Source organism: Nilaparvata lugens, chromosome 8 (genome assembly GCF_014356525.2).
Source record: "Nilaparvata lugens isolate BPH chromosome 8, ASM1435652v1, whole genome shotgun sequence".
Classification (NCBI taxonomy): domain Eukaryota; kingdom Metazoa; phylum Arthropoda; class Insecta; order Hemiptera; family Delphacidae; genus Nilaparvata; species Nilaparvata lugens.
The window spans coordinates 7677082-7688166 of record NC_052511.1 but is presented as its reverse complement, the minus strand read 5'-3'; positions in this window follow the sequence as shown (position 1 = coordinate 7688166).

Sequence of the window (11085 nt, the reverse complement as noted above, 5' to 3'; positions counted from 1 at the left end):
CAACACCACAGAAGATAGCACGGAGATAAATGGGATATGAGCCATATACTATTATATTAAGCGAGCAATTTCTGTATATATTTTTATATCTTTTTATGTTTAACGGATCTCGAAAACGGCTCTAACTTGGATAAAATTGGAACATAGTAGGTTTATGATATAAAAATTCGATTGCACTAGGTCTCATTCTTGAGAAAACTCGCTGAACGATATTAAAAGGATAATTTTATTTATCCTTGGCTGAAACAGCTGTGGATAGTAAACATGTGAGTGAGCGAGTAAGTATGTGAAAAATTAAAATATCGCATCCCCGAAATTCATAAGATGACATAATAACCAGCTGTGAAATATAGACACGATCATTTTAGAGAATTGTGTTCTCTTTATCGATAAATAAAAATAGGGAGTGAAGCTCGATGCCCCGATATTATCTATAATAATTGATATTAATTTTATTCATTTTATTTGCCAAAAACAAAATACAAAAAAGCTTTACAAAAAATAAATATAAGCATATGCTACTGCACTTAAACCAAGATACATACATTTATTTAATTAGATATAATAACGAAATGATATCCTTTATATTATAAATAATAGTTATAAAATGAAGATTCAATTTATGTTCACATGCATAAGTACAGTAGGTGATTAAAATGAAATGCCATATAGCAGGAGTTCTGTACCTTCTGCTGAACTAGATTTTGTATGGTTACGTAGGTGGATGATTTGATGCTGTTTCTAAATTAATTGTCTTTTTGTGTTGTTGGGAACGTGACGTTGTGGAGATGATGAAACTCGCAAAAATACGGCAATTGCTATGAGGCCATGTGATTGGTATAATCCGTGAAGTACTCTGTTATATTGAATGAAAACTACTTTATATTGTGAACGCTACTAACTTATCAAGACCATTTGAGACGTTCGTTCCGTTTGTTTCATCATTATAAATCTCTAGTAAACTTGAAGCTTAAATATTCAGTAGAAAAATATATAGTGAGCAGCAGAATATAATTATATGAAAATCAATACAAAATCTAATGCTGAGGTTTGCCTAATTTATTTTTCTCTTTTATTTGGCTATAGGCTACTTTGAATGCTTTACCTTCATTGCTTTGCTTTAAAATTTAGCTTCATTATGTAATATGTATACTTAGGGGGCACTAGCCAATCCTCTTTAACTTAGCTTGTTATTGTTATGCTTGTTATTATGCTTATTATTAGGTTATAATTATGCTTATTAGTATTATTATTATTATTCTTATTTTATATGCTTCTTTTTTGTGCTTTTTGATTGTTGTAATTGGTGTGTACCGTTGGAAAAAATAAATAAATAAATAAATAAATATAGTGTGGGTAAAGCACTACGATTGGCCATTAGCTGTTGACCAATGAAAGTTGTGGTCTACTGTCATTGGCGAGACTAGACACGCCCAAGAGAGGTCATGAGAACCGTTGCATTCCTACTCATATTTGGTTTTGTTAGTTTCTAAGTTTCTCTTGATGTGTTGCTATTCAATTTAGGCTGTTCAAAGCCTTCATTTAACTGAATACTTATTAAGATGAGCTCTTCTGTCATTGGCTGATATTCAGGAAGATCTCAACTTTCATTGGCCAACAGCTCATGGCCAATCGTAGGCTGTTATTCGAAGTGCAATCATAGACACTATATATTCTGCAGCTCAATGCTCAAGCTTTTTTAATAGAGATTGATGATTATGTTGTCTAACAATCAAAACTTATTCTCAATTTGTTTTAATAAATGAATAATAAAATTGAATTTGAAATTTGAATCTGAGATTAAAATTAATATTCCGCAAAGTTCTAGAGACACCAGGAATTGCAATCTATAAAAAATGTAATGTCATGTCTTAAGGTTTTGAAACGTATTCCTCTTAGTGCATTTTCCAACTGCAGAGTACAAAGAAGTAGAATGGAAGAGTATTTTTATCAGTGATTTCATAAAATAATTAATTGAAATGGGAAATTAAATTGTAATAAGGCATTGAAGAAGCAATTTAGTAACTCAAAATCTTATTTTCAGTCTTGAGAATGTGGGCTTTCACTTAGTAAAGTGTTATTAAAATTCCAGTGTTTTATTGTTTTTTGAGGAATGCCTTTTCAGTTTATATGAGTCCTTCAAATGGAATAACAAATTAATAATAACCTTGTAAACAATTCATTACAAATTAAGCTTTCCAAGAATGATGTTCTTGAACAAAACGAGTAGCCAATCCCTGGGATATCTCTATATTATCCAGCTTTGGAAAGCTCAAAGCAAGTCTATTAAAATTTTATTGCATGCAATTAAAATCCGAAAAAGCTTACGTTCCAAGAGAGAAATAAAACCGAAACAAATTAAGTGGTCGTGATGTGCATGATTTCATAATACCGTGTTTCAGGAAATTAAAGTCTATTCTCTGTAGTTTTCAAGTGGGATGATGATAGCATCCCAATTAAAATTTGACAGAATTGAATATAGAAGAAGCTGGCTCAGAGATGGAGGATTCAAACAATGAAGCCAAGTTGCCTTGAAATTTTTATTAGATCTGAAGATAAAATGAAATAACTTTATATTATACAGGAATTATATTTTAAAAACTCTTTTGACATCTTACTTTGTTCACTGAACAAATTAAAAGCATCAGGTTTATAAACAACTAGGCCTACTGTAGACTATGGGCCATATGAATAAAGTTGAGCATTTGCGTATACTTCTAAAATATGGAGCATTTGCTTCATTTTTTATGAATAAACGTGAGCAAAACCTTTTGCTCATGCTCATCAAAAAAATAGTTTGAGCATTTGCTAAAAAGTAAAAGCTTTTGCTCAAAATTGTATGAATAAACTAGAGCATTTGCTCAACTTTTGAAGCTTTCGAAAGTTTCAAATTGGGCATTTGCTCAACTTTTGAAGCAAATGCTTCAAAAAGGAGAGTTTAGTCTAGAGCAGCTATCACCTTTTGCTGATAGTAAAATGGCTCAACTAACCCGTATGAGGAAGAGGAAACTATACCAGATACGATCACAACCAATAGTTGAGAACTATATAACTCTTATTAGATTCAACCATGCTGTATATATCACCATTATCCCTACAAAAGAATAAATACAAAAGATAGTCATCACAAAATAGGAGATAGGCATTTAAGAAGATGAGAGTGTGGATTATTATAAGAAGACTATTGATATTATAAGAATATGCTGAAGATTATTATAGAGATGACATTTTTTCACGCTATTATTTCAAAATTCTAAACTCAACTAACCTAAAACTCTAGGCCTATTCATAAATAGAAAACAGAGCAGACGACGCAAACACAAGCGGTGCACCCTATTTGCATATTTAGAGCTTCCGTGAGCTATAAAAACAAACTAAGGCTACAAAAGCGAATCAGCTGATGAAAAATCTCTAAAATACGTGAGCATTTGCTCCAAAGTTCAGGAGCATAATGTAAGAGTATAAGGTAAAGCTTATTCATATAAAAATGAGCAAATACTTTTGCTTCTACCTTTTGATCATGAGCAAAACCTTATGCTCCATGCTCTTGCTCATGAGCATTTGCTCTAGTTTTATTCATTTGGGCCGTTATTAGTTCAATCAGCTATAAGTTTTTGAAATACAAGGAACATTGTTATCAAGTGAACCTGGCAATCTATCTGAGATAGAACAGTATACCCCGGTCTAAAGGTGCGTACAGATATACGCGTCGCGAACATGAGCAATTTACTTTCAATCAGCTGACATCTGTATTTTTACAGAAACGGTATAAGATATAGATATAAAAAGCTTGGCATCAGCTGATTAAAAGTGAATTGCTCATGTTCGTGGCGCGTAAATCTGTACGCATCTTTAGATTGTAGAGCACTAAACCACGCTCAGAGGGTTTTTGAATTATACATTTGAATGGCAACAATCGGAAGATGTAGTTGATTAAGAATGAAAATTCATCCAAATTTCAATTCATCCGAGAATTTGACTCATTCTAAAAATTATTGTAACTCAGCACTCAATGAAAATAGGGAGCTCCGAATCATTTCATTTCATTCTAAATTCTATTACCTAAAACAATGGCGGGAGTAATTTTTTTCTGTCCAATGGCTCGACTTGGCGAAAATCGCAGAAAACTGAAAGAGGAACCGAAACTCCAGTGTTTTTGGGAGACTTTGTGAAAAGCTCCAGGGCTAGGAAGTCAACATTTTGTATTTAAGCAGTCCAATACTCCAGAATAATTGCTTCAAGAAAGATTGTGCTCGCAGTTTTTCCAGCAAAACGTACCTGGTGACTGGGCTATTATCAGCATTATATTGAATGTCTATTTTAATGATAGACAGAAATATCCGTTATTATTACAACAAACGAGAGATAAAAAATATTCAATCCAAATAATATATATTTATTTATTTATACATTGATACAAACAATATCATTCTCAAGTTGAATGAGAATCGATTGCTACCAAAATGCTATCATGATTGAATCATTGTTATTGTTTATTTCAAATGTTGTCCAGTAAAAATTGTTCGATCTGTAAGTGTGTTTTACATGCAACGAAAAATCAAGTATTATTTTTCAAGTTTATTTTCCATATTCTCCATTATTTTCAATCTGCAGTTTGGAATATTTCTCTCCAATATAAATTGGAGCTTTCTGATAAGTAAACATTCGAAATCCTCACCAGTGTTGACATTGTGAGAGTTAGTTAACCACCACCCCGTCGTCATTTATTCCCAGAAACCAATCAGTAACCTATTTGAACGTTTACTCTTTTTGATTGCTTTTTTAATTGATCAATTTTCGTGGTGGTAAGCATCCCTCAGATTGAATTCGAGGGGATTTCAATCAACTTCACCTTAATTATATACAAAATAAGCTTTGCAATTCGTTTGTAAATAAAGCTCTTTTTTCTCTTCAATACCAAATACTCCAACGTTTTCTTCCTTCAGGGATCATAATCTTATCAAATCAGAAGAAAAGAAATCTTGAAAAAGTCTACCAGATATTGTGGCTATATAATTTTCATAGCGTGTTGTTCTTAGTATAGTGATTGGAGAGCTTGCCTAGCAGTAGAGAAAAAATATAATATACTGTACTTAAAAGGAATATTCATTTTGCGGTGTTTTGCCTACCTACTGTAGTCATGGGAGCATAAATTAAATCTTCATTTGATAATTATTATCTAAAATATTATGAATAAGGATAGCATTTCGTTATTATTTATAATTGAATAAATTGACAGTTTCTTGATTTTTATGTATGTATTTAAGTTTAGTGCAGTAGCTTATATTTATCTTTTGTATTTTGTTTTTGGAAAATAATAAATTCAAATTCAAATTTAAAATCTATGCTACTTAGCTTTGATTCCAATAATTATGATCAACAGTGTTTAGTCAGAAAGCCAATACATTTCTCATGTATTCATAGACAATACATTTTTCATTTCATTCATTTATTGTACAAAATACTACAATCATAATATAATAAATTATGATATTGAAGGGAAAACTAGGCTGAGCTTGTACTATTTCTCCTCAAAAAGTTTGATAAAAACTTAATGTTGTCCAAAGGTTGAGGAAAACAACAAAATTTAAGTTAAAACAACAGGAATTTGCCAAAAACTCCAGCCATCAATCATAAATTCGAATTATTCAAATCCTATTTACTCCTGTTGTCTTGGATCTTCAGATGGACACAATAAACTGGAGGGCCAGGCTGCCAAAATAGTTGAAGTTATTCAATAATTTATTATTTTCCCACTTTGCTCACATAAAACTTATTCTAAAAACTCTTTTTCGTATCACACCTCTGGAGAAAAGTGTCACATAATTAATAAAAGATTTAATCTATTCTGAAAACCCTTGTAGGTGTGGAACCCCGCTGGAAAATGTTACATAATTTTCAAAACAAAAAACTCATTGAGTATAATAATTATCATGACAAAAGAGAAAAGTTCACAATGATTATGAGACATGTTCAACGCAATCCCTACGCAAATGACTCATTCCAGGTCACATAGAAAAACTTCAACCTTGAATCGTGATCCTGTAAGTATGTGTATGAGCATACAGTCACTTGTTTACTCATATTTACAGAAAAATGTCAAGTTTTGCTTGTTTTTAATTCAAAACTAATTGCTGCAAGTCAAGGCAGAGTGTGACTTAGCCTATGCAAAAGGCCCTCAGTATGCAACATACCTGCTTAGCTATCGGCTAATATTTGAAGTCCTTGAACCATTGCCAACTATGGGATTACGATTAGAATACCTGGAGAGGTGGCGTCTCTCTCTACAGTCTCTCTCTCGCTCACTCTTTCTCACTCACTCTATCTCTTACTCTCTCTCTCTCCTCTCTCCAACACTCGCTCACTCTCTTTCTTAAACTCTCTGTCACTCTCTCACTCTCACTATTTTCCTCTATCATCCCTCCCTGTCTCTCACTCACAGTTCTCAGCACTCCCAACTAGCAATGTGATTTCTATCTCACCGTCGCATACCAGAGCTATCTCAATTGTATAGATATATTTGAGAAATATACAGATATACACACGGTACCGGTCTGACACCTATACAACAGCCTTACAAACAAATACAACTGAAGTTATTCCATTGATATTTCATCTGCAAATGGTGACAAAAAAGGCTTAATGACCTAATTACTTTTAATTTCAGTACAAATGCTTTGAATGTATCTCTTTTTTCTCTTCAATACCAAATACTCCAACGTTTTCTTCCTTCAGGGATCATAATCTTATCAAATCAGAAGAAAAGAAATCTTGAAAAAGTCTACCAGATATTGTGGCTATATAATTTTCATAGCGTGTTGTTCTTAGTATAGTGATTGGAGAGCTTGCCTAGCAGTAGAGAAAAAATATAATATACTGTACTTAAAAGGAATATTCATTTTGCGGTGTTTTGCCTACCTACTGTAGTCATGGGAGCATAAATTAAATCTTCATTTGATAATTATTATCTAAAATATTATGAATAAGGATAGCATTTCGTTATTATTTATAATTGAATAAATTGACAGTTTCTTGATTTTTATGTATGTATTTAAGTTTAGTGCAGTAGCTTATATTTATCTTTTGTATTTTGTTTTTGGAAAATAAATAAATTCAAATTCAAATTTAAAATCTATGCTACTTAGCTTTGATTCCAATAATTATGATCAACAGTGTTTAGTCAGAAAGCCAATACATTTCTCATGTATTCATAGACAATACATTTTTCATTTCATTCATTTATTGTACAAAATACTACAATCATAATATAATAAATTATGATATTGAAGGGAAAACTAGGCTGAGCTTGTACTATTTCTCCTCAAAAAGTTTGATAAAAACTTAATGTTGTCCAAAGGTTGAGGAAAACAACAAAATTTAAGTTAAAACAACAGGAATTTGCCAAAAACTCCAGCCATCAATCATAAATTCGAATTATTCAAATCCTATTTACTCCTGTTGTCTTGGATCTTCAGATGGACACAATAAACTGGAGGGCCAGGCTGCCAAAATAGTTGAAGTTATTCAATAATTTATTATTTTCCCACTTTGCTCACATAAAACTTATTCTAAAAACTCTTTTTCGTATCACACCTCTGGAGAAAAGTGTCACATAATTAATAAAAGATTTAATCTATTCTGAAAACCCTTGTAGGTGTGGAACCCCGCTGGAAAATGTTACATAATTTTCAAAACAAAAAACTCATTGAGTATAATAATTATCATGACAAAAGAGAAAAGTTCACAATGATTATGAGACATGTTCAACGCAATCCCTACGCAAATGACTCATTCCAGGTCACATAGAAAAACTTCAACCTTGAATCGTGATCCTGTAAGTATGTGTATGAGCATACAGTCACTTGTTTACTCATATTTACAGAAAAATGTCAAGTTTTGCTTGTTTTTAATTCAAAACTAATTGCTGCAAGTCAAGGCAGAGTGTGACTTAGCCTATGCAAAAGGCCCTCAGTATGCAACATACCTGCTTAGCTATCGGCTAATATTTGAAGTCCTTGAACCATTGCCAACTATGGGATTACGATTAGAATACCTGGAGAGGTGGCGTCTCTCTCTACAGTCTCTCTCTCGCTCACTCTTTCTCACTCACTCTATCTCTTACTCTCTCTCTCTCCTCTCTCCAACACTCGCTCACTCTCTTTCTTACACTCTCTGTCACTCTCTCACTCTCACTATTTTCCTCTATCATCCCTCCCTGTCTCTCACTCACAGTTCTCAGCACTCCCAACTAGCAATGTGATTTCTATCTCACCGTCGCATACCAGAGCTATCTCAATTGTATAGATATATTTGAGAAATATACATATATACACACACTACCGGTATGACACCTATACAACCGCCTTACAAACAAATACAACTGAAGTTATTCCATTGATATTTCATCTGCAAATGGTGACAAAAAAGGCTTAATGACCTAATTACTTTTAATTTCAGTACAAATGCTTTGAATGTATCTCTTTTTTTGTTGTTTAACAACCTTGGAGATTATTGTCAACATTATGACATAATAGACGTTTCTGAAAGTAATATTGGTTGTGCTATTTCCTTTTTCATGGAATTCAGATTTCAACTTTGCAGTTTTCAACAGCCATAGCTTGAAACATAACCTATGTTCTTTTCAGTAAGAACATAACCTATTTTTCGGACATTTTATTATTTATCAAAATTTGGGAACAGAATAGTTTTGGGCTATGCCTGTTGTTCTATCCCGATCATATTCATATGATTTGTAATTGTATCAACAAATAAATAAATTAATAAATAAATTGATAAATAAACATGTTGAACGTATCCTTGTGAAAGGAAATTATGAGAAGCAGAATAATAAATTTAACATCAGCTTTGAAACCAGAGTAAGTTCACCTGCTCCTCCCATTTTATTTCATTTTACTATTTTCATCTTATTTATTCCCCCACGTCCCTTTTTACTTTCCTTGCCCTATTACCATAGGTAAGGAAAGTATTGCTTTCCGAAAAAAATTAAGGTACTCAAATTTCTAAGTTTCCATACGTTTCAAGGTCCCCTGAGTCCAAAAAAGTGGTTCTTGGGTATTGGTCTGTATATGTGTGTGTGTGTATGAGTGTATGTGCGTCTGTGTACACAATATCTCATCTCCCAATTAACGGAATGACTTGAAATTTGGAACTTAAGGTCCTTACAATATAAGGATCTGACACAAAGGATTTTGATCAAATTCATACCTAAAATAGTCATTGATAAGCTATATCAACTGTCACTAGTCCCATATCTGTAAAAATTTCAGGAGCTCCGCCCCATCTATGCAAAGTTTGATTTTAGATTTCCAATTATCAGGTCTCAGATATAATTTAAACGAAAAATTCCGAGTGGAAAAGATTGAGCATGTAAGTCTCTTCAATTAATGTCCAGTAACATTTCCACCTAAAATTGAAAATAAGCTTGAAATTTGAGAAAATGTGATTATTCAATTGCAAACTGTTGGCAACTGTTGATTCTATTGAATCATTCACTATGAAGAGATAGCAGATCTCGTGTGCATCCAGCGTTATTGTCCTGTCACCAGCTGGTTCAGATCTTTGAATAATAAACTAGTATGTGCGGGAACACTAGCGTCCGGTGATCAATTTTTATAACGGCAAGGAAAGTTGTGTGAGTGCGCCACATCAGATTTTTGTTTATCAGTAATGACTCGTATATCAGTAGTTACTCGTATCGTAAAACGTCTGTAGGTTTTACTCTCAAATTTATTTAGAATTTAAATAAAACCCTCAAAATACTCTATTCCTAATTTACTCTAGAGCTCTATCAACACCTTTTTTCAATTACCTCCACTATCATTATATCAAAAACATTTTAGCAAAACGTTATTCGTTGTATACCAATCACTACTTTAAGATACTTCAGTTCTTAAGATAAGGTAGAATAATATTCTAATATCGGGGACCGAGCTTCGCTCTAGAGTAAAAAAGCATAAAAATATATTACGAAAGAATTAATTATAATAACATTCATACAGAAATGTTATATCTAATAACAGTAAACTGAGATTAATTCCCAGAGGAATGCAAAAATTTCTCTCACAAAGGCCCAGTTGCACAAAAGCCGGTTTTTAATCCTGATCAACTTCACGTGAACCAAATCAGAGAAGACCATTCCAAAAAGATGGATCTACTGGAATTAATCAGGATTGAAAATAGCCCGGCTTTTTTGCAACCGGCACTAAAAGTACCTTATTGAATGATTAAAAAAATTTCAACAGCTGATTCATAATTTTGACACAGTCCCACAGCCCACACACATGAACTCGCTCACTCACTTCCATCACCAACCGAAGACGAAATAATTATTATCAGCTGTTTTTCCAAGGATGAATAATAATTATCCTTTTAATGTCCTTCAGCGAGTTTTCTCAGGGATGAGACCTAGTGCAATCGAATATTTATATTATAAACCTACTATGTTCTGAATCTCGTGAGAATTCTTAGAGCCGTTTTTGAGATCCGGTAAAATACAAACATAATATGAACATCTAAACATCCAAACATCTAAACATCTAAACATCTAAACATCTAAACATCTAAACATCTAAAAATCTAAACATCTAAACATCTAAACATCTAAACATCTGAACATCTAAACATATAAACAGAAGTTGCTCGTTTAATAGTATAGGATAGGATTTACACAACACATTCTGCAATATACAGTAGTACAACGCCAAATAACATTATCAGAGCTGAATTATTTCTTGGAATCTACAGAACTCTCAGTAAAAAATGCACCTCCAACAATATTACACTGTACTCTCGATAAAGGGAAAAGAGAGGATAAATAGTAAAACCCTTCAAATATATATTATTTACCGCTAATATAAAGCTCCTCCACCTCAAGGTTGAATTTAAGACCTGCAAAAAAAGGCAAGCCACAATATGGACGCCAAAATCTCATTAGAAAATGACCTTTGCTCCGAATCTGTATAGCCTGGTGCGTCTGTTATAATCTCATTTTGACCTGAAAGCCAAGATGGATTATAACCGTTCCCCCCTACCTTCCCACTCAATTCTTCCCCCTCTATTCTTCCC